Source organism: Bombus vancouverensis, unplaced genomic scaffold (genome assembly GCF_051014615.1).
Source record: "Bombus vancouverensis nearcticus unplaced genomic scaffold, iyBomVanc1_principal scaffold0050, whole genome shotgun sequence".
Lineage (NCBI taxonomy): Eukaryota > Metazoa > Arthropoda > Insecta > Hymenoptera > Apidae > Bombus > Bombus vancouverensis.
In genome coordinates, this window is record NW_027468941.1 from 62,067 (window position 1) to 87,285 (window position 25,219).

Below are 25,219 nucleotides of genomic sequence, written 5' to 3' on the forward strand. Positions count from 1 at the left end.
AATAAATAGAACCAGCTAATGGATTGAACGAGTTACGAACCAAACAAATAAACCAGGAAATAAGAATAACTACAAAAGGGGATATAATTGAAACGCCAGGAATACATGTATATATATATATATATTTTAATCAATCAACTTGGAGAGTTACATATAAGTATAAACATATATGCCAGACGTGTAATAAACTAGTAAATATTAGAGGCAGTGTTTCCAATACTATGCATCAAATACAATATTATCAATTTATGAAATATAAGTATATATGAAGTCAAAAACTAATAGTCTAACGAATACATAAAACATACAATATTGTATTATTAAAGAAATAAAGGTTACATTGTCAGAAATATATATATATGTGTGCGCATTAAATCAAATAGTAATGTAAGATATATACTTAAAACTAGCCTACATTCCGGTAAAGAGTTATAAAATAAGAACTACATTACTGTTTAGGAAATTCGAGGATTTGGGAATACAAATTATTGACTATATTTCCCACACAGCAGTTATACATCTATATTACTCTCTGAAGAACGTCTTGCACGCACGCTGGTCGCCAACCGACTACCCTAGATTCTTCTAACATCTGGCAACAGTCTTTTGTCTCCACTAAGACCTTGACGCCCTCTAACCCTTACACACACACTCTCATGTACAGTGTAAATGTATCACTTCCCTAACACGCCTCCTTACATTTATACTGTACACTTAATTTTATTTACATACTTGTCGAATTAACAAAATATTTAACATTTATCGCTTTATTTACATTTCTCTTATTTTACATTCATCCATGACCTAAACCTTTCAAATTTCTCTCTACACAGTGCCTTCGTAAAAATATCCGCAGTGTTTTCTTCTGTACTTACTTTTATTATGTTTATCTTATTTTCCTTTACGTACTCGTGAACGTAGTGGTAATGAACTTCAATGTGTTTAGAATTTTTTGTAAAAGTTCCGTATTTTGCTATACTCATTACTCCAGAGTTATCTTCATAGATTTTTACAGGGTTATCGTCTACATTTACATCGAAGATTTTCATTAGTTCTCTGATAGTCATTACTTCGCTCACCGCTTCCGATAGAGCTACATACTATGCATACGTCGAGGCTTTTGTCACACACCTTTGTTTTTTAGACTTCCATCCAATTACATTTCCATACAATCTACTTACATACCCAGAAGTCGATTTCCTATCTATATGATCTCCTGCCCAATCAGCGTCCACATAACAATCTATCGTTTCGCACTTTTCATTTCTTTTATAATGTAGCCCTAAATCTCTAGTCCGGTACAAATATTTCAATATTCGCAAGGCATATTTAAAATGTGTCTCGTTACAACAATCTTGAAATCTACTGAGATAATTCACACTATATATAACTTATATAACTACATATAACTTATATCGGGTCTGGTATTTACACTAATATACAGCAGTGCGCCAATTAAATTCTTGTATCCAATGTCCTCTCTATTTATCTCAGCTTTTTCAATTTTTAAGTTGGTCTCCATAGGTGTACAGTACAATTTGCTATTATGTAATTTATATTTGTTTGCTAATGATTCTATGTATTTCTTTTGGCTTAATCTCATTTCATTTTTTAAATAATCATACTCTATATTTATTCCAAGATATTCTTTTACTTCACCTAAATCTTTCATTTCAAATTTATCAGTTAATAATTTTTTTTTACACTTTGTATCTTCCCTTTGTTTTTACTACAAATCAACAAATCGTCTACGTATATTAACAAATAAACAACATTTTCTCCCTCTCCATAAGTATATAGGCACAGCTCTATATTGTTCTTTTTAAAACCTAATCTCGTCACATACTTATCAAAACACTCATACCAGTCCCTCGGACTTTCTTTTAACCCATAAAGCGCTTTCGATAATTTACTAACTCTATTCGTTCCGTCCGCATATCCCTTTGATTGATTTACATATACCTCCGAGCTTACTTCACCATTTAAAAAGGCAGTTTCTACATCCATTTGCTCAATTATTAATCCATTTTGACAACAATATGATAGCAATATCTTAAAGGTCTGATTACTCGCCACTGGAGAATATATGTCATCGGCTACGTTTCTTTGTTGAAATCCCCTTACCACTAATCTAGCCTTATACCTGTCCTCTGATTTTTTCGTGTAAACCCATTTTACATCTAATACTTCTTTGCCTTTTACCCTTTCTACCAATTTCCAAGTTTTATTCTTATAGAGACATTCTATTTCCTTATCTATAGCCTGTTTCCAAACTTCATTATTTTCGCAACCAATCGCCTCCTCAAATGTACGAGGGATATCTACTTTACAATAATTTGCATGAATCTCGCAAATATTTTCCTTTTCTGGATACCTTACTGGAGTTTTCTTAATACATGTAGATCTCCTAGGAGTGTTTGAGCTTTCAATACTACTATTATTTTCATCTTTCCTACCTTCTAACTCTTCCTTATCCATACCAACCAATGAATAGTTATCATCGCTATCATTTCTATCTGCCTCTGATGAATTTTCCTCAAAACCGATACATTTAGTGTCTGTCTCTATGACCTCTACATGTCTAGCTATTGTTATTTTCCCACCTAATAAGACTCTGTATCCTACTTCACTATATCCTAATAGAATTCCCATATCTGCCTTCTTGTCCCATTTGGAAACTCTTTTTTGTTCTGGCCTTCTTACAAAAACTTTACTTCCATATAGATGTAGATTTTTAACACTTGGTTTTCTCCCGAAGAATATTTCAAAAGGTGTCTTTCTTTCTATAGTATTCGCTAATATTCGATTTTTCAAGTATGCCGCTGTGCAAACTATTTCCGGCCAGTACCTTTTATGTACTTTCGCTTCCGCTAACAAGCAACGCGCCATGCCCATCACTGTTCTATTATACCTTTCCGCTGTGCCGTTTAATTCATGTACGTATGTTGGGCAGTTATTTATTCTTATACCTTTATCCCTAGCAAATTTATAAATTCGATTATTTAAATATTCTTTACCATTATCGCATCTTAATATTTTTAACCTCTTGCCCGTTAAATTTTCGGCTTCATTTACGAACTGTACGAAAGAATCAAAGACCTCATCTTTTGATTTTATACAATAGATCCTAGCTATTTTACTATAATCATCGATAAATGAAATGAAATATTTTTCTCCATTGAATCCGGTGGTCTTAAAAGGACCACATACGTCCGTATGAATAATTTCCATTATTTCCCTAGCCTTAGTTCGATTATTTTTGAAAGGTAAGTTATGCATTTTGCTTTCTATACACACCCTACATTTCAAAAGTTCCTTTTCAAATTCATTCGGTATGCCAGTCACTAGCTGCTCTTTACCCAAAATCTCTAAATATTTAAAATTTACGTGTCCTAGCATCCTATGCCATCTTTCCTTTTTACTCATACCACTACGTTCGGCGCTGTTTACTAAGTGCTTCTTCCCTTTCAATATACTTTTTATTCTATATGTCCCATTTTCTTTGAACGCTACAGCTGTAAGTTTATTATCCTCATCTATTACTTTCGCAATATTTCCTTTGGAAATAACCGTATTCTTATTGTCTGTTAGTTTACCTAAACTAATCAAATTTGCGGACATTTCTTTCGCGTAAAATACTTTCCTCATATTTATTTCATTTTGTTTTCCGAATGCTTCGAAATAACTTATAACATTCCCAACTTTTGTCGCTTTTATCGGTCTATTATCGCCTAAATATATATTTACCGGTTCTTTTAGGTCGATAGATTTATCGAAATAATTTATATTATTAATTATGTGATCGGTACAACCGCTATCTAATAGCCACACTATTTCGTTCTTACTTATTTCATTCGTCTCACTGCTGTTTGCTGCGTGCGCCGTTGCTATCCATATGCCTGCTCTTGAGTTTCCATGCTCGCCCGTGCCGGTTGTTGATTGACGATGAAAGTTTCCACGTCCTCTGCTCGTATTGCCTTTGTTCCCTCTTCCTCTGTTTCGACCACGTGTTGGCCCATGCCAATAGCCGTTACTGCTTCCCGCTTGGACGCCATTTTGACACTCTCTCGCAAAGTGTCCTAATCTTCCACATCTGAAGCATCCTTCCTTTTTGCAGAAAAGGCGTTGGTTTGCATTTCTCCTCGATTGGATTTATTTTTCTTCTCTGCTATCTCTATTTTATTTTTTACATACGCTACCGTTTGATCCTCTTCTTTCAATGCGTCTATTATGTCCGCTATGTAGCTGTATTCTTCGGGTAACGTATTCAGCATGTAATTCAGCTTTTCCCTCTCACTTACTTGTGCGCCCGCACTTTTTAATTCATTGATTAATTTTTCAAAGTCGTTAAAGAATGATGCTGAATCACTGTAGTTCTCCAGTCTTATGTTTTCCAATCTCCTTCTGCATACGATCTGCAGTGCCGTCGACTCTTTCAAGTACATTTCATCAAACCTTTTTATTATATCATACGCCGTTTTTCCTTCCCTAACATACTCCAATTGTCTGTTCGATATTGCACTATAAATTATATTAATCGCCTTCAAATCCTTTTTGTCCCAGTCTTCATCGTCTCTTTCGTTCTTCATTCTAGTTGTAACAACCTCGCATTCCTTATATTTGAGAAACATCGTGATTCTTTGCTTCCACATTCCATAATCCTCACCATCGAATATACGTATCATGATTTCCGATCTCTCCATTTTAATTGATTCTTCTTTTTTTTTCTTTTCTTACTCAAGCGTTCCTACGTGCTCGAAGTATATTTTTTCCTCTGAAAGTTTTTTTTTCTTTACTGAAAACTCACTCGCAAGATCGTAACCACGCACTAAATATCTTGTAAAACTAGTAACCACGCTCTGCTACCAGGTTAAGGAAATTCGAGGATTGGGAATACAAATTATTGACTATATTTCCCACACAACAGTTATACATCTATATTACTCTCTGAAGAACGTCTTGCACGCACGCTGGTCGCCAACCGACTACACTAGGTTCTTCTAACATCTGGCAACAGTCTTTTGTCTCCACTAAGACCTTGACGCCCTCTAACCCTTACACACACACTCTCATGTACAGTGTAAATGTATCACTTCCCTAACAATTACGAAACATGCATGTCTATATATAAATATATAAATAATCCATATTCTAAACTAAACCACTAATAATAATCTACAAAAGAAATAGAACACACAACGCAACACTTGGGACTAAGCGACAACCTGTCGATAGGCCAAACGCTCAAAATAATTAACACCGCAACGACTTGAGGAATTGCGTACAGAAATTCTATCATCAAACACAAATATGTAAACACACATTAAACACACAATAATCTAGAAACAAAACCTTCAATACTATGTTGTCACAATACAAGATATATATGTATATATGAAATCAAATAATTGACACATAACCTCAAATACACAACATTACATCTCTAAAGAATCTAAATGAAAATCACATTGCCAGAAGTATATACATATATACGTGTGCGTGTGCGTGTTCTATCTTATTAAATGAAGTTAATATAAAATAAATAATTAACATTTCATTTCGTATGAATACTACACTGCCAGAAGAAATATGCATATGAATACATATTTATATATATATGTGTGTGTGTGTATGTTTCATACTATCGAACACTCTATAAAATAAACTACTCAAAACAATAAATAACGCTATCGAAGAATTAAAAAACATTAGTCATATTAATATGACACACAACATAAATATATGTCGGGTTAACATTAGGATTTAAGGCGCGTAACGATTCTTCGTTTGAATTAGCCATTGTTTTACAAAACAGAGAATATATTTACACGAATAAACAAGGTTTTACAAATATTATGAATAATGAATTTTGTAAATGATATGATTGATTAACAAATGATAAATTAAATTATTAATTAGATTAAAGAATAATAAGTTTTATCGAACAATAAAAGAAACGAATAATATATCTTACGATTTACTAATTTAACGAATAATGAAAATTAACGATTGATAAATTTACAAATATTGAATTTAATTTACGCTATAAACAATGATCCGGGGTTCAAACGAATCCACGGTCAACGGGAAAACTTTAAACAATTTTATAACACAAAAAAATACGTTTGCTGAATCACTCGGAAAAAATTACTCGATGTATCACTTTCCAAGGCGATCACACGAATGCCTCTCTGCATAAAATCTTTTTCGTAATACGACTGCATTTGTTTGTTATATTCTCGCTGGAAACATCGAGAAGGTTCCAATCGTTGTTGCTAGGCAATATCTGTCAAAAGTTTGTTATATACTCCTTGGAAACATCGAGAAAGATCCAAACGCCGTTACTAGGCAGTTTCTGTCTGGAGATTGATTCCTCATACAACGTGTGTCCCATTATATCGACATCTCTAAAGTACAATTCTATGTGATTTCTAGGGAGAACAATACAACCGATCCACACCTTCGTCAGGCAAAACGTTTATCCCGTGACCGTGGCTACGTTCAGCGACCAGTTGTCACCTCGAACCCACTTTCGCTTTTCACAAATGTCAAACAATTACAGATGACAATTACTTAATTACAGTTATGATAAAATCTGGGCTGAAGCATTAAAAGGCTTCCTCAAAATTGCATAGGGAAGGCTCCGGTTTTCATTTCATCTCCGACATATATATATATATATATATATATATATATATATATATATATATATATATATATATGTGTGTGTGTCGGAGATGAAAGGACACCGGAACCTTCGGATAGCCCCGCAACATTGCAATCTAAAGTCTACTATAACTGTAACTAAACTATTGTAGTTATTCAATCCGATTGTAATTGTTCGAGATTAGTGACGGTAAGCTTTGGCTCGAGGCAACAGTCTGTCGCCCAACGTAGCCGCGGTCAAGGGATGAACGCTTTGCCTAACAAAGGTATAGAGTAATTCTATAGCTCTCCTTAAAAGAAATATTCGTGGCGACACGCGACAGTAAACATTCCAACGGTTTCTGTCCCGTGGCTCGCCACACGCAGACCCTATTCTTCGAGTAAGATGATTGCCAGATGTCGATGCGTCTCCGCAGTACATGTTCGGCTAGCCCGAGGGCCCGTTATAAATCTTAAGGTTTAGTTAACTAAAGTCCTTCAAACAGTCTTTGTCCCAACTACGGGAAGATAGGGGAGACATATTTTTCAACGAGCGGCGTCTCCCACTAGCAACTTTCCCTCGAGGGCGGCTAGCATCTTTTTCTAACCACCGATATGGAGATTGACCAATTAGCAGCAACGTCAATTTCCCTTACTTCCTAAACGCAGGCTTTCCTCGACGAATCCGATGATCTCGTGTCCTTAGACACACCCCATTATAGTTTTCCTGTGTGGCATCATCGGGACGGGACGGGCATTCTTTGACGCGCTCCCGTCGACTAGAGAGTAACGTCTTTACGCTCAGCAATTATTTTTACGAGTCAGACTTAGATTCAGCGAGAACGCCCATCTGTCATCCCGTTGGCCGCGGATTCGTTATTGAACCGGAGATCACTGTCACTAGTGTCGCGGACGTCTCACCGCCGTGATAGATTGTCAAACCTGTGTTATTCATACCTGTGTCAATAAATCGTATCTTCGCTACACCGCAACGATGGCTACCTTCAATGAAGACTCCTCAAACACCGACAACCCTATCCCCACTGCCTCTCCGACATATATATGTCGGAGATGAAAGGAAAGCCGAAGCCTTTCCTTGGAAATTTTGGGAACATCCTCTAGTACCTTAGCCTAGATTTTATTATAGTTGTAATCGCTTAAGATTTGTAATAAGCGAGATTGGGTTCGAGGTGACAATCGGTCGCTGAACGTAGCCACGGTCACGGGATGGATGTTTTATCTAACGGAGGTCTGGAGTGGTTGTATGTGTTTTCCGAGAAATGTGGTTGTGGCGGCATGCGGCCTCGAGAGCGGGCCTAGCCACGTGTGATGTTGCCTCGGAGGTGCCGATGCAATGGGACATACATTGTATTAGTAATCAAAACTCCAGGCAGAAACTGCCTAGCAACGGCGTTTGGAACTTTCTCGATGCTTCCAACGAGTGTGCCCAGCAACGGCGTTTGGAACCTTCTCGATGCTTCCAAACGGGTATAGAAAACAAAATGCAATCGTACAGGGAGAAAAATCTCCACGAGGCTGGCATTCTTGCGATTGCCTTGGAGAGTGATACATCGAGCATTTTCGACGATCGCATTTGCGTCTAAGTTAGTTTCGCTTAGTAAGGAGTTATCCCGGTGACCGTGGATTCGTTTGAACTCAAACATTGCTAATAGTATTATTTAATTTAATTATTCGTAGATCGTATTATTCATTAGGCTTAGTGTTTGTTAGACTTATTACTAGTTGTACTTATTATTTGTTAAGCTTAGTGATAGACCTGTATATACGTGTAAATAAAATCTCGGCTTTGTGAAACGATGGCTAGTCCACATGAAGAGTCGTCGCGCGCCCAAAATTCGAATCTATATATATATATATATATATATATATTAAATGTCTTTTGTTTTTATGTATGATATATATATATATATCATACATAAAAACAAAAGACATTTAAAAGAAAAAAAATAATAATAATAAGGAACCTCTGATGGAAATGCCTCCGCAAACATTGTCCGAACGTCGATCACCGAAGCCTAGGGAAACAACAAAAAAGGAAAAAACATTAAAATCGCAAAAACAACCATAATATGCGAATATCCAAACTTACGAAAAATAACTCGAAGAAGGAGGTCCTTGTTGTGGGAGAAAAGCGGAATTGCGCGTGTTGCCCGAGCAAACATCGAGATGATAATGATGCTGCAGCCGCCAGCCCTTGCACGCGCCGAAGAGACACGGGTAATTCCCACGGTACAAAACATAGAAGTTTCTCGCGGAAAAGACTACATCAGCATGGAATGCTTCAAGCCTCCTAGACGCTAGCTCAGCAGAAGCACAGGACTGATAGGAACTAAGTCGAAGTATGGAACTCGCATTCTCTCACGTACGATTTCAAGAAATCCAAACTGCAACATCCCGATTCCCACGGAAGCGTACCCCCAGTGGACCACCACCCCGTGGGGGATGGCATTATAAATAAGCGTAGCAACATAGAGCAGAGCTCATTATAATTTACGTACCATATTGTGCTCATTATTATATTTTGTGTTCATTGTTATTACGGATCATTCGTATTACGCTCATTATACTTTGCGCATTAGTCTTTGTGATCATTCTTATTACGATTATTCTTTGTACTCATTACCATCGTGCTTTTTATTACGTTCGTTCAGAAATTTCTTATAGCATTTACTGTATTAATCAGATTAGTAAATTGTAAGGCGGGTATCTAGATAAAATAAATAAAGTAAAAATTGGAAATTAACTATATTCGAGTTCAAGTAATAAACCCAGAAGTAAAAACACCGACGATCACCGGAGCAGGCGAAGTAATGGCAACCGACAGCACTGTTTCCTCAAGGTAAGAAAATTAATTTTGAAAATTCCTTCTCTGATAATTTCGTTTCCCTCGTGTTACGCCGCGCGACTCTCTGCCTGGCCCAGGTCACACACCGCGGGCCAGACGGACACCAGATGTCCGCTCTTCCGTACGGCGTACCCTCAATAGCCTAAGTACCCGTCATAAACCCGAGTAATTTGCTCGTTAAGGTCCTTCAGACCCAACAAATGTCCTTTTCTAAATCAGTTTCTAAAGACTATTGTTTACTACGGCTTGGCAAGGGAAAGTTGGGTTTTTCCACGTACGATGCTTCCTAATAACAACTTTCTATCAAGGGCAGCTAAGACCCTTCCTAATCCACCAACCTTCGTTTAACCAATTAACAACGAAGCCTATTTCCCTCACTCTCTTAGCCAAAATCGTCACCAACAAATCCGATGGTCCCGTGCGCTAGACACTGATCCTTAGCCTTCCTCCGAGACAGCACCGTCTCCCAAGAGGTACTGATTCTACATCCTTCGAACGGTCAACATCCTTCGAGCGGGTATACACACCCGCAGATCAGTCACTCAATCATCTCGTACATACGCATCAGTGTAACTATCCTCGTTATAAGTTGTGGAATAAACGGTGAAATATAACTTACTACTGTGTCATATTCAATCAACCACCTCTGTTATCCTAACCGAAACAGGGGAACGACTACTTCGCGGCGTCGATTCACCGAATCGTAGCGAGAACTTACGCCTCTCGCTGACGCGTTTTCCTCGCGACCGCGTCTCTCCGCGAACGGTCGTAACACCTCGAGAATCGAATTAGAACTTCCTATCATCGATTTCGTTTTATTTCCGTGAACGGTTTTGAAGAAAGAATCATTGCTTAAACTTTACACAAGTCCCGCACAGAGAGGATCGTTAGAATCATCTTCGATTATTAAATTCAAAAGGCGAGAAAATCGTGGCAATAGAATCCATCGTAGCAAATGAATTGAGCCTCGGTTCTAACGACGAACCACTACAGCGAAATTAAAGGAGAAGAAGAAGTCAAACGTAAAAATAAATTTATATAAAACAACGAAAGATCTCACATTCCTATCCAATCCAGCAACGCTAAAATATATATATCCAGCTAATAAAATATATATATAATAACCTAAGCAATTCTACATTCAAATAAAAATCCGTTCAACGAGGACAAATATTTATTGTACCCAGCTTTAATCCTCTCCCGTGCCAGTATCCCTGCACATAGCAGGTTAGCCGAAAAGTGGAATTCGTTTGCCAGTTGTATTAAACGTCAGTTAACGCTACCCATTAAACGCAAAAAAAAATTTAACAATAAAAAGAAAATTTCTGAAATAGTCCTTAGACTATTTCTGGTGGCAGCAACTAACGTATTAATCAGAAATCTAAATCAATATTTCATACACAATAATATCATTTCAATATTTCTCTTCCGATTAAATTCAAACTCAAACAAAAAAAAAATTTCAGTAAAATTTAAATTTAGAATTTGATCGATTTAAACAAACAAATACGTAACAGATTAAATTTTTGGTGGCAGCGGTGGGATCCGCTTCACGGAGGATTAAAGTTGGTTTAAACGGTTCGATACGCTCCACAGAGGACTAAAGTTGTCACGCTTGTCGATAAAATTTATACCTAAGAAATAATGTCGACTAAATTAGAATCGTTGGACAAAGACATGATCTTGAAGTTATCGGAAAAACTTAAAGCATGGGATGCGAATTTTCGCGACATGAGTACAAAAATGAATAAATTACAAGACGATGTGCGTTCACTGAAAATAAGAAAGGAAATCAAGACACCCGTATCATCGCCGATAATTTCCCAAGCGACAATACCGATAGAAGTTAATCCCCAACCAATTAAGTTAAAAGATGCAATAGAGACAGTACCAGTGTTCGACGGACATCGACCCTCGGTATTTCGATTTTTAAGAGCATGCGAGCGCGCACGAAACATGGTTCCTAGGCATCAAGAATCTCAGTTAGTAAAATTATTAACGAATAAGCTTCGCGGACACGCGTTTCTCGCCGTAGAAGACACAGAAGTAATAAGTTTAAACGATTTCGGGAATAAATTAAAAGATATGTTCGTTCCGGGAAAAACGGTTAACGAATATAAAGGGGAATTAGCTACAATGTTTCAACGACCGGGAGAAGATATTTTGGACTACATAAATCGCGTCAGAGATCTCAGACTGGCAATAATGAACGGGGAAAGGTACGAGTACGGCACCGTATTTCAAGATAGGATAGATCGAGACACGAGGGAAGCTTTCGTTAAGGGGCTCCCAAACGAGGTGTATTTACGAGTAAAGATAGCAGGATACCAATCCTTGGACGATGCGTACCGCCAAGCCGTGAAAGCAACACGAGAATTAAAACAAGCAAACAATAGAATTCGATACCAACATCCGACACCTTCCAATAATTATAACCGAAACAACGCTCATCCACCATGCAATAATATCTACATCGGAAACAACCGCCAGGACTGAAGATTTGTACCGCCGTCGCGGAAACATCTAAACAACCCGGGAATAGAAGAAGATGTCAGGAAAGAAGCAAGAGCAATAACCTGGGAAGAAAGATGCATAAATAAATACCTCGATAGAGATATAAATCAAAAGAGAGATGCTGACCATTTCAACTAATCAACTTTTCAATGCAAACACCATTCCGTTGCTGTGATAAGGAATAATGTCACGTTAAACAATGAAGCAGAAACTAGGAAATTGAACGACGAGACGATAGGCAACGCTTATCCACTGCCTAATATCACGGAGATATTGGACCCGCTGGGAAGTGCGAAGTGCCTCTCCACGTTCGACTTGGCAAAGATACAAAAGCAAGACTCCACAAATTTTGTGAATATTTCAACCATAATAGAAAAAGAGATAGCGAGTGTATCTCACTCAAAAACTTCTATAAAACCATCAGAAGGTAACTTTATTGAACTCAAAGCCAAATCATTAAATTGCAAGGAAGATCACACTATAGAGAATAAAAATATAGCTATCCTTAAATCCAAAACAGAATCTATAAGCAAAAAGGTTTGTAATAAAAATTCAAAGAATAATTCTAAATCTACCGAAAATATTCCTAAACGTTCCATACAAATAAATAATAATTTAATTATAATAAGCACTTCCAGTGAAGCTATTCATCCTGAAAAGGTAGAGAAAAATCAAGGTGGTGTGAATAAAGTAAATAAAGAAGAAAAAAGGGTAACTAAGGAAAAGGATTCTAAACATTTTCAAGCTGAAGAAACGCAAGTTCAACAAGCTCAAAGACATCAAAAGGGAGAAAATAGGGAATCACCAGTTGAAGATATATATAAAAACTTGAATAAATACGCTAGCCATTGGATTATAATTGGATTAAAAATACTTTATTGGTTACTACATCTAATATTTGACGTAGGTAACATAGTAGGTAGTGCTGATCTTATGATTCCCCCAGGAAAATATAGATGGTATCACACTATACTATATACAAAATATTTTTGGGTTAACATGGCTGCGGTACTTTCAAAAATTTGTATTTTGAATGCTATTGGCAAGCAATTGGATAATTGGATCGGTGTCAGTAAACTTGCGTCTTGGCGTAAAATAAAAACTAAAATGAAGAAAGGGAAGAAAATAGTAATTGGATACATGGAAGTCATGAAGCCAATATTACAAAGTTTAGTAGCTTGCAAGGGAAACGAATATATAAACCCAAACGATTCCCCAAATACTCCAACTGCACGAATAGTCTCCCCAGATTTAAAAACTAAAACATATTTACTTTTAGACTCCGGATCAGAAATCAATATCATCAAGAAACCTGCCTTACCCGATTCAGCAACCATCAACGAGCAAGAATCAATTGAATTTCGAGGAATTTCGGCAAAGAATCTGGTCACCCTAGGGCAGACAATAATACAGATTGCGGGCCATTCAGTTACTTTTCATGTAGTTGATGAATCATTGCTGATCGATCAAAACGGAATCTTAGGATCCGAATTTTTGCAGGATGCAAAGCTCGTCTGCATTACGAGCAAAAACATATTAAATGGGGAAGTATTTACATCCCGTTCGATACAATAATTGTGCTGAAACGAAGTTCGGTACCACGTACAATAAATATTGCAAATCCGGAGGCAAACGAGGGATTTATTCCCAAAATTGAACAGATTAAGGGAGTCTATTTCGGAAACGCGGTTGTGAGAAACCATAAGAGACGGGGTTATCTAAAAGTAATTAATATCACATTGAGGGATTACGAATTTACCATACCTACAATGGTAATTAAAGAATTTATAATTCCCACTTCGCTCTCTCATATTACGTGCAACAATATTTCAGTATCTAAAGAAACAAGGTTCGACAAAATAATGGAATTTTTGCGACTGGAACATTTAAACATAGAAGAAAGAAGAAACGTTGAAGCACTAATACAGAAAAATCAAGACAGATTTCATCTTCCAGGCGAGACGCTGGAGGGAACAGATATATTGAAAAACGCACCAACACGTTCCAACGATTGATGAATTCGATATTATCAGGATTACAAGGAATATCAATCACACCGACCATTATAGTAAAGCAACTACCAACAGTCACTACATCCGCTCCGAACGAGCTCAGGGATGCGATCAGTCAAATTTCCTTCGGAAATTTGAACCCCGAGAAGGGGGGGGTGTCACGTCCCGCGCTACGCACGTGCCGTACCGAAAAACGGAAAAACGCAATATATAAATAACGCGAGCGACAATTCGAATATCCAAAACGAACACACGATACAACGAAAATGGAAATTGTTTAAATAAAAGTTTAATTAAATGTAGTCATATATAGAGAATTAGTATATGAGGGCAAATAAGAGATAATAAAGTTAAAATAGGTACTCTAACGAAATGGTAAATATAAAGAGTACAACATAACCTATAATTTCATAATTCGACTAAGGATAAACTATGAAGAACCAATTAACCAAAAGTGACTCGCAAATTAATTAATAAATCACGACATAATACTATATTCAATCAGGATAACCTACAATTCGACAATTTAATCAAATCTCGTAATAACTTTATGAATAATTCAAAGGAAAGGAAAAAGGAATGGAACGATAGGAATACATACCTTTATAACAAACAGGAAATATCAAGCAATTTAATATACAGCAAATATGGACATACAAAACCACAATAAACAAAATATATCTTATATACAGCTAGATATAAAATATATAAAACACCTAGGCATATTAACACACTTCAATAAACCAGGCACTATTGTCAGAATCCACACACGAAACGTCAAGATTAAAGTAAAAGGGATTCCACGAACAATACACTCGAACAAGTTAAAACTAACACAATCGAAACAGACCACAAGAACGATTTCAAGAGACAACGGAGTGCGGTAGTATATGGAACAACACTGCTTGTCGAATACTGCAGATAGTGGTAACCTAAAGGGAAAAAGGAAAATTACTATGCGTGCTCTAACTATTACTTAAATATAAAATGTGTAATTCAATAAAATAATTACAAAACAGTGGAAGTGGAAAATACCTCGTGAACAATTACTCATCGTAGAAGGAAGTGTATGTGCGAAGACAGGTTATGTGTCCATATCCGTAGAACATAATCTACGACAGCCAGCTGAAACAAATGTAGGAATTAACTTTAATTGTTCCGATACAAAACATAATACTACTAAATGTTTATAACAATATTGTGCCTGAACCAAAGGAAGTGTGACACTGCTTATCGAATCATGCAGATAGTACAAACCTAAAAGGAAAAAGAAAATTATTATGTGCGTTCTAACCATTAATTATAAAATGTGTCATTCAATAAAATAATTACGAAACAGTGGAAGTGGAAAGTACCTCGTGAACAATTACTCATCGTAGAAGGAAGTGTATATGCGAAGTCAGGTTATGTGTCCATATCCATAGAACACAAGGTATGACAGCCAACTGAAACAAATGGAAGAATTAACTTCAATTGTTTCAATACAAAACATAATATTACTAAATGTTTATAACAATATTGTGCCTAACTCAAAGGAAGTGTGACAGTGCTTATCGAATCATGCAGATAGTAGAAACGTAAAAGAAAAAGGAATATTATTATGTTCTAACCATCATTTAAATACACAATATGTTAATTCAATAAAATAATTAAAAGCAGTGAAAGTTAAAAGTACCTAGTGCACAATTAATCATAATAGAAGAAAACGTACATGCAGGAATTTCGCAGAAACAAACTGTTGACCCACTCCGTAGAACATAGTATACGACTGTCAGCAGAAACGAATAAATAAACTAACTTCAATTGCCTTAATATATATGGAAGAAAATAATACTATTAAAAATTTACAATTATATTTCAATTAAACTAAACGAAGCACAACAATCAATAATTGATGCTCGACAACAAACTTACAGTTCGCTAATGGAAAATAAAACCGAAAAAATCAAGAAAGTTAATGACATTATAACGAAATAACTCAGCGTTGACACAGCGGTCTTTAATAAGAAGAAATAAAATCAGTTAATAAGTGCAGGAAGAGTTAAGAAATAACTAAGATAGGTTAAGTGAGTGACAACGATAATTTACTACTCACATCGAAGAAGTTTATACAAGGGTCAACGCAGTGATGAGAAACCAACTACCAAATTGGAGTAAATGTGTACGAAGAATCGCAGTCGATACTACTGGAATGACCAAGAAGATGTGAGAAAATTGGAAAGTTAAAAATTAGTGACATTATAACAAACGATTCAACACCGACGGAATGGTCTTAGCAAACAAGAAAAGGTATCTTACAAGTTAACGAGGTTTGTATGCAACCAATCATCCTTAAAGGAAATGTGCATGCAGGAACTCCACGAGAATTGGCTACGGATCCAACTTTGCAAAACATAATATACGACGGTATGAAGATATCGAAGGTAATAAATACCGAGGTAACCAATCATAACCTAAAAAGGGGAAGAATGTTGTAAACCATCTTGGAATAGAAATTGATAATAATAAGAAGCTCGTTACTCACATCGGAAGATATACATTAAAGCCAACGCAGTTACAAGAAGCCTACTACCAATCTTAAGTGAATACTTATGGAATACTGAACCAGATACTACCGAAACAGTCAAGGCAGCAACAAGAAACTGGAAAACCAAGGAAATATTCTGACATTATAACAAAACAATTCGATGTTAGCGAAGCGGTCTTAGCGACCAAGATAGTGGACGGACTATTTTACTATATAGATATTTACAAAATATAGTGTTTTATATATATGTCGGAGATAAGAGGACACCGGTGCCTTCCCTCTGAAACCTCGGGAAAATCCATAAAAACATTGTAATTAAAATCTACAGTTGTAATTAAACGATTTGCCGTCATTCTAACCAATTGTATTTGTTTGAGACTTGTGACAATGAGCTTGGGCTCAAGGCGACAATTAGTCGCCGAACGTAGCCGCGGTCAACGGGACGAACTCTCCATCTAACAAAGGCATTGAGTAACCCTATAGCTCTCCTTAAAAGAAAGATTTGTAGCGACACGTGACAGTAAACATTGCAACGGTTTCTGTCCCGTAGCTCGCCACACGCAGATCCTATTCTCCGGGCAGGATGTTTACCAGATGCCGACGCGTCTCCGCAGTACGTGATCGGCTAGCCCGAGGACCGTTATAAACACTAATATCTAGTTACCTAAAATCCTTCAACAGATACACAGTCTTTGTCCCAGTTACAAGAAGACAGGAGAGACCTATTTTTCCACGAACGACGTCTCCCACTAGCAACCTTCCCGCAAGGGCGGCTAGCATCCTTTTCTAACTACCGATATGGAGATTGGCCAATTAGCAGCAACGTCAATTTCCCTTACTTTCCGAACGTAGGATATCCCCGACGAATCCGATGACCTCGTGTCCTTAGACACACCCCGTCATGGTTTTCCTCTGAGGTATCACCGGGACGGAAAGTCATTCTCTCTTGCGGTCTCATCGACAAAAAGATTAACGCCTTACGGTCAGCGAATATTAACACAGAATCCGACTTAGATTTTTGCGAGTGCGTACGACTACCGTCCCGTTGTCCGCGGATTCGTTATTGAACCTAGGATCATTGTCACTAGTTTCTCGAGTATCTAATTACCACGGTTACTTGTCCGGTTCTATGGTAATCGTACTTGCACTAGCCAATGCTCTATTGCATAACGACGACGTGTAATCCAAACGAAGATTCGCTTCACGCCCCTAACCCTAATTCTAATGTAAACCCGACATATATATATATATATATATGTCGGAGAAGCAGTGGGGATAGGGTTGTCGGTGTTTGAGGAGTCTTCATTGAAGGTAGCCATCGTTGCGGTGTAGCGAAGATACGATTTATTGACACAGGTATGAATAACGCAGGTTTGACAATCTATCACGGCGGTGAGACGTCCGCGACACTAGTGACAGTGATCTCAGGTTCAATAACGAATCCGCGGTCAACGGGATGACAGATAGGCGTTCTCGCTGAATCTAAGTCTGACTCGTAAACGATAATTGCTGAGCGTAAAGACGTTACTCTTTAGTCGACGGGAGCGCGTCAAAGAATGCGCGTCCCGTCCCGATGATTCCACAGAGGAAAACTATACTGGGGTGTGTCTAAGGACACGAGATCATCGGATTCGTCGAGGAAAGCCTTCGTTTAGGAAGTAAGGGAAATTGACGTTGCTGCTAATTGGTCAATCTCCATATCGGTGGTTAGAAAAAGATGCTAGCCGCCCTCGAGGGAAAGTTGCTAGTGGGAGACGCCGTTCGTTGAAAAATATGTCTCCCCTATCTTCCCGTAGTTGGGACAAAGACTGTTTGTCTGTTTGAAGGACTTTAGTTAACTAAACCTTAAGATTTATTACGGGCCCTCGGGCTAGCCGAACATGTACTGCGGAGACGCATCGACATCTGGCAATCATCTTACTCGAAGAATAGGGTCTGCGTGTGGCGAGCCACGGGACAGAAACCGTTGGAATGTTTACTGTCGCGTGTCGCCACGAATATTTCTTTTAAGGAGAGCTATAGAATTATTCCATATGTTTGTTGGGCAAAGCGTTCATCCCTTGACCGCGGCTACGTTGGGCGACAGACTGTCGCCTCGAGCCAAAGCTCACCGTCACTAATCTCGAACAATTACAATCGGATTGAATGACTACAATAGTTTAGTTACAGTTATAGTAGACTTTAGATTGCAATGTTGCAGGGCTATCCGAAGGTTCCGGTGTCCTTTCATCTCCGACACGGCCATCCTGACTATCACACGTCCTCGTGTGTGGCTAAAATATCGTGTTTTCTTACATTAGCTTCGATGCAACTGACATTATTTACTATTTAACTAAGTGTCCAAGAAAGTCAAGGGTCCATTTCAACAACGAGGTTTTGTTCGGCGGTTTGACATGCAAGGAAATGAAAGAGGGCTCGAATTAGTAGCGCTATAATTTGTGTTTAAAGAGCTAGTTGCGTTCTGTGAGTTACCAGTCAGACCGTAATGACACGGCAGATCATTTCGATTTCGTACACCGAAGAGTCTCAGTTTGTTGGATCATGTTACTGCGTTGGGTGTATCACTGTGGGTATGTTACAGATGTATGAGGCATCACAGTGGATATATTACGTATGTGCAAAACGTCACTGTGGATATATTACAGATGTATGAGACATCACAGTGGATATATTGCGTATGTGCAAAACGTCACTGTGGATATATTACAGATATATGAGACATCACAGTGGATATATTGCGTATGTGCAAAACGTCACTGTGGATATATTACAGATATATGAGACATCACAGTGGATATATTGCGTATGTGCAAAACGTCACTGTGGATATATTACAGATATATGAGACATCACAGTGGATATATTGCGTATATGCAAAACGTCACTGTGGATATATACTACAACTACAACGCAGTGTTAGTGATCCTCTGAGGTCGGTGTACTTGCATCGATATTATCACCGTCGTCGTCATCACCGCAGACGTCCAACTCAGCAGGGACGCAGCCTTCCGGCATCTTTCTCAGTCTGTCATGTCTGTCCTTATATGATCGTTTTCCGTCTAGAGTTTTTAAGGTATACCTATCTCCTTCCAAAATCTCTGCTATCTCGAACGGACCCCTGAATTTCGGATCTAACTTCGTCTGGTTCCTTTCCTCGTTTTTGCATAACACGAAATCGCCAAGGTTGAACCTAGTTATTTTAGCTTTGTTTTCATCGAACTTATCTTTATCGTATTTGGCGCTTGCTTCTATATTCTTTATCGCCTGCTGTCTTACATGGGAGATATTTACTTCTCTTTCTAAGATATTGTCGGGTAGGGATAAGCCGTAGGGTCTCGCTGTTCTACCGATTAGTAGTTCCAACGGGCTTGACTTAGTCACGCGGTTGGTGGTACAATTTAAGGCCAGTTGTATTTCCCCGATCGCGTCTTGCCAGGACCGCCCAGTGGTTTCTATTGTTGTGAACATGTTTTTTAGCGTACTCATAACACGCTCTACCTGTCCGTTGGCCCTACTAGCTCCGGTCGCAATTAAATGGAGTTTAATGTATTTATCTTGACAAAAGTCTCGAAATTCTTTGCCCGTAAAACATCTTCCCTGATCCGCTATTACCCGGCAGGGACTGCCGAACAAAAATATAGCGCACTTAAGCGCTTTAATGGTGTTAATGGAGTCTATCTTACGGGTATGATGCAAGTATACGAACTTGGTGAAGGCGTCGACCAACACAATGACGTATTCCTTCGAATCGTTCTTACCGCTTAGTTTGCCCGTTATGTCCATATGAACCGTGTGCCAAGGTATGCTGGTCTTAGGTATGGGGTGTAATTCGGCTTGTACTCGACCCGAACTTGCCTTTGAAACTCGACAAGCATGACAGTTCTCTACGAATTTGCGAACATACTTCGCCATTCCTTCGAACCAATAATACTCGTACAGTTTCTCAAGCGTTTTATCCCAACCTAAGTGCATAATGGACTGGTGCACATGGTTAATAATAGACCACCTAAACCCTCTCGGCACGATGGGCAGGCAGAGAGTTCTACCTTTTCTCTGTATTTTACGATGAAGAGTGCCGGACCGTAACTCATACGTATTCGCGACGTCTTCCGCGAGCTCTTCGTTCTGTAATTTATTGACGATCTCAGAAATTTGTGGGTCGCGACGTTGTTCCGCTAGTAGCCAATCGTCGGAGATTTCGGTTAGGTTAATTTCTTTCTCTGCAATTTTGCTGAACGTACCGCGATCTAAGTCTACGGGATTTCGCGAAAAGAAATCTACGTGGGTCATTCGTTTACCCTCCCGGTACATAATGTCAAAGGTAAAAGTTTGCAGGTAAGCCCACCATCTGTAAACCCTGTCGTTCAAGTGTACCTTACTACTGGATGCTTTCAGGGAGTTGCAATCGGTGACGACGAGAAATTCTCGTCCGTGTAAGTAATGACGGAAGTGCTTGACGGCGTTTACAACTGCTAGCGTTTCCAATTCGTAGGAATGATACCTAGATTCTGCAGGGCTAGTTCTTTTGCTGTAATATTCCACTACTCGATTTTTATCTTCAACCCTGTGCATTAAAATGGCCCCATATCCTTCCGAGCTAGCATCCGTATGTAGTTCTATTGGGTAATTGGGGTCAAATATCATTAGCACCGGCGCGTCAGTCAGGACGGAAATTACCTTTTGTCTTATCTGTTCGTGCCGGTCCGTCCAAGGTATATTCTTGTTACTCGAGGTGAGTGCGTACAGGGGTTTCATTACTTGTGAGAATTTGGGAATGAAGTTTCGGAAGTAAGAGGCCAAACCTATGAATTGTCTGAGTTGTGTGACGGTCGACGGTGCAGGTAAAGAACTCAAGGCTTGTATTTTACCCGGGTTTGGACGGACTTCTCCGTTACGAATTACATATCCCAAATAGAGTACCGATGTCTTTAAAAAGGAACATTTTGCAAAGTTAAAGGAGAATCCGGCTTTCACGAGGGTATCTAATACGGTATTCAACCTTTCTAGGGCTTGATCTACTGAGTCGGCGATAATTAGGACGTCGTCCAAGTAAACAACAACGAACGAATACGCGAGGTCGCCTAAGGCGTTGAGAATGGCCCTCTGAAAAACGGATGGTGCATTTTTCAATCCGAAAGGCATAGTACTCGTATTGCCCGTCGGGTGTAACGAACGCCGTATATTCCGTCGAATTGGGATGAATGGGGATTTGGTGGAACCCGCTGGCCATGTCTAGGCTAATGAAGTATCTCGCCTTCTGCAATCTCGCTATTTGATCCGCGATAAGGGGTAGGGGATACCGGTCCGCGACCGTATTTTTATTCAATGCTCGAAAGTCTACACACAGTCTATCCGAACCGTCCTTTTTCTTCACGAGTAGTATAGGGCTCGCGAACGGTGGGTTACTAGGCCTTACAATCTTCGCTTTGATTAACTCGTCTATTCTCTCACGCACTATCCTCCGCTCTTCTTCGCTAAGTCTGTAAGGACTTCTTTGCACGGTGACATTAGGATCGATTAACCGTATTTCTAACTGCCCCGTGCTTACGCGGGCACGTGGGAAGCCCGTAATGAATGAATCTTTGAATTTCTCGAGAACAGAAATTAACCGACTTTTATCGTTACCGATCACGTCAGTATCGGCCGCGTTAATATCGATCTCGTCTTCGGGGGTTTTACTACAGGTGTTGACCACCTTTGTTCTACAAATATCGACGCTATTTCGTGTAATGTATACGTCGAAACCCTGGCTTAAAATCTCGCGACCAACCATGATATCGTAATTCAGATAAGTATCGGCAAGAACATGGAAGGTTATCTCCAATGTAAGACCGTTTATGCATACCGTGGACAAGATCTGGGACGTACTCTTAACACGGGTGTTTCCTATTCCTCGCATTACTACTAGCTCAGTCGTCCTCTTACCGGAGAATTTCGAGGCAGCCGACTCTCTAATTAATGAGCACTCGGCTCCGGAATCGAAGTAAAATGGGAACGACTCACCCAGATGACTTAGGGTACCAGCTGGGGACTCCACCGCGCAGCAGTTGACTACACGTTCATTCTTGGTACTGGCCTTTTTGTCCCGTCGTAGCGGGCAGTCAGGTGCGATATGGCCCTCCGCCTGACACTTAAAGCAAACCACCTGAGGCGATGCGTCCGGTCGCCTTCCTCCCTGGCGTTGTGAACTCCTCTGCTGTTGCTCACGCTTCCTCGTCCTACAATCCGCGAGTTTATGTCCTGGTTTGCCACAGTGAAGGCATCTCGGGAGGCGGGCCGACGAGTGGCGTCGTTTTGCTTCAGGTTCCGCCGATGGATTATTTGGCGAAGGTACTGGCCTCTTCTTCGCGTGAGAGAAGATTTTCATTTCCCTCTGGAATTGCTCTAGGGTCCGAATATCGTCCCCGAATGCTATTCTTTCGAAACGCTGGTCATACCAGATCAGTCGCAGAAGGATAACGGCGTTGATCAGCTCGACATTGGATAGATTTCCCCATTTCGCCGACAGAAGGGAGTGGAGGCGATTTCCGAAAGTCCCAGCGGTTTCGTCCTCCAGAGGTGATTCGTCGAGCACCCTGATTAGCACCGAGGTTGCCGTCTCCGTGCCTCCGTAGCGAGCAAGAAAAAGTTCCCTAAACTTTGTCCAAGTAAGACCGTTGACCGGGACATGCGTAAGCCACTCTGCCGCGGTACCCTCTAAAGCACGACTTATAGCAATATATAACTCGTAGTCTCGTCTAGGGACACTTTGTCCATAACCGCACTAACAGCCGCGCACCACGAAGCTGGGCTGGTGCCCGCGTTCCCGGGGTTGAAACGGGGTAGCGCTACACTCATCGTCTCCGTACTCGGCCTTTGCGTCAGTGTCCGAATTAGCTCTTCCATGGCGTTGATCCGCCCTTGCATCTCTTGAATCCGTGCGGATCCCACTTCTGATGTCGGAGAAGCAGTGGGGATAGGGTTGTCGGTGTTTGAGGAGTCTTCATTGAAGGTAGCCATCGTTGCGGTGTAGCGAAGATACGATTTATTGACACAGGTATGAATAACGCAGGTTTGACAATCTATCACGGCGGTGAGACGTGCGCGACACTAGTGACAGTGATCTCAGGTTCAATAACGAATCCGCGGTCAACGGGATGACAGATAGGCGTTCTCGCTGAATCTAAGTCTGACTCGTAAACGATAATTGCTGAGCGTAAAGACGTTACTCTTTAGTCGACGGGAGCGCGTCAAAGAATGCGCGTCCCGTCCCGATGATTCCACAGAGGAAAACTATACTGGGGTGTGTCTAAGGACACGAGATCATCGGATTCGTCACTAATCTCGAACAATTACAATCGGATTGAATAACTACAATAGTTTAGTTACAGTTATAGTAGACTTTAGATTGCAATGTTGCAGGGCTATCCGAAGGTTCCGGTGTCCTTTCATCTCCGACATATATATATATATACTTACAATTCTAGGATAAATAAAAGTAGTCTTGATAAGTGTTAGACATGTAACGAAGAACCAGAAGATACCAAACGCGCACCATGTAACCGTTCCAAGTAAAGGACTCGGCGATGAAGGATTAGAATTGTAGAACCTATAAACAATAAAGATTTAGCTAGCAATGTATAAGATTAGCTCCTCTATTCTATGTAAAGGCTGCAAATTACACGCACAAGGTAACGACAACCGCATAACAAAGAAACAGAAAATAGCCAATAATATAGGAATAGGTTATGAATTAATCAAAACTGATTAACTGAGTATCAACGACAACCGCGATTAAGATAAAAAATTATTATATTGTACTTAGTTAATATAGCATAATTATATTAATTCTGGCGTGGAGAAATAAGGTTATGTTACGTAATAGAACTGGTAATAACAAACTATGCACATATTACTATCAAATTAATTAAGCGAACACTTTATAAAAATAAACCACTCGTAACACAACAATAAAACAGTGCTATTGATAAATTATAAAATTTAACAATAACACAATCCACATGTTATTATATTAAAATAACACATAGTATATATACACATTATAATGATTACACAAACAATACTATTGTCATTTAAAAATTCTAACTGCGCTAAAATAGAAGAAAATAAGCGACGGACGAATAATTATTTCAATATTAAACAAATTAAGGACGCGTCACTACACTTTTACTAGAGACATTCACTAGCGGCCATCTTGGATTGTTACGATAGCTCTTACACGTGCGCATCGGAATACATGTAATAATTACACACATTAAATAAATGCAAAATAATATTATTCCCACTGCAATTGTACGTCAACTATTAAAATAAAGTCACAAATAATTAACGGATAAATAATAGATTTCACATTAATAAAATGTTACTATATACTAGGAACATTCACAGGCGGCCATTTTGGATAATCAACACGTTCATATAGTAATCTTTATGCGTTACAAAATAAATCATATTTTCAGCGAAGGAATAAATATTTAATAAATGATTATAAAATGAAAGATCGTAGCGAAGAAAGAATAAATAATGATCAATACAACGTCACGCAAGAATACTGGAAATTGATAGAAACCAGCCGTAAGAAACAAACCATGAAAAAATATATTAAGCTTACTATTATAAAAAAAAATGATATTTTAAAGCATAAGAAGACTCGGC

At 38.9% G+C, this 25,219-nt stretch overlaps 1 long non-coding RNA gene across 9 annotated transcripts; it reads right to left on the bottom strand.

Annotated features, from left to right (window-relative positions):
* Positions 1 to 14,723: 14,723 nt before the first annotated feature.
* On the bottom strand, positions 14,724 to 24,747 carry LOC143304710 (uncharacterized). Of its 9 annotated transcripts, XR_013061373.1 has the most exons (5): positions 16,336 to 16,500; positions 16,133 to 16,223; positions 15,393 to 15,482; positions 15,073 to 15,294; positions 14,724 to 14,969 (listed from the first exon to the last, which is right to left on the bottom strand). It is a non-coding gene; the product is annotated as an uncharacterized LOC143304710 (long non-coding RNA). The 9 variants fall into 9 exon arrangements; XR_013061368.1 differs by having other exon boundaries at positions 15,073 to 15,482; positions 16,133 to 16,220; positions 16,336 to 16,496; XR_013061366.1 differs by having other exon boundaries at positions 15,073 to 15,482; positions 16,336 to 16,496.
* Positions 24,748 to 25,219: the final 472 nt, after the last annotated feature.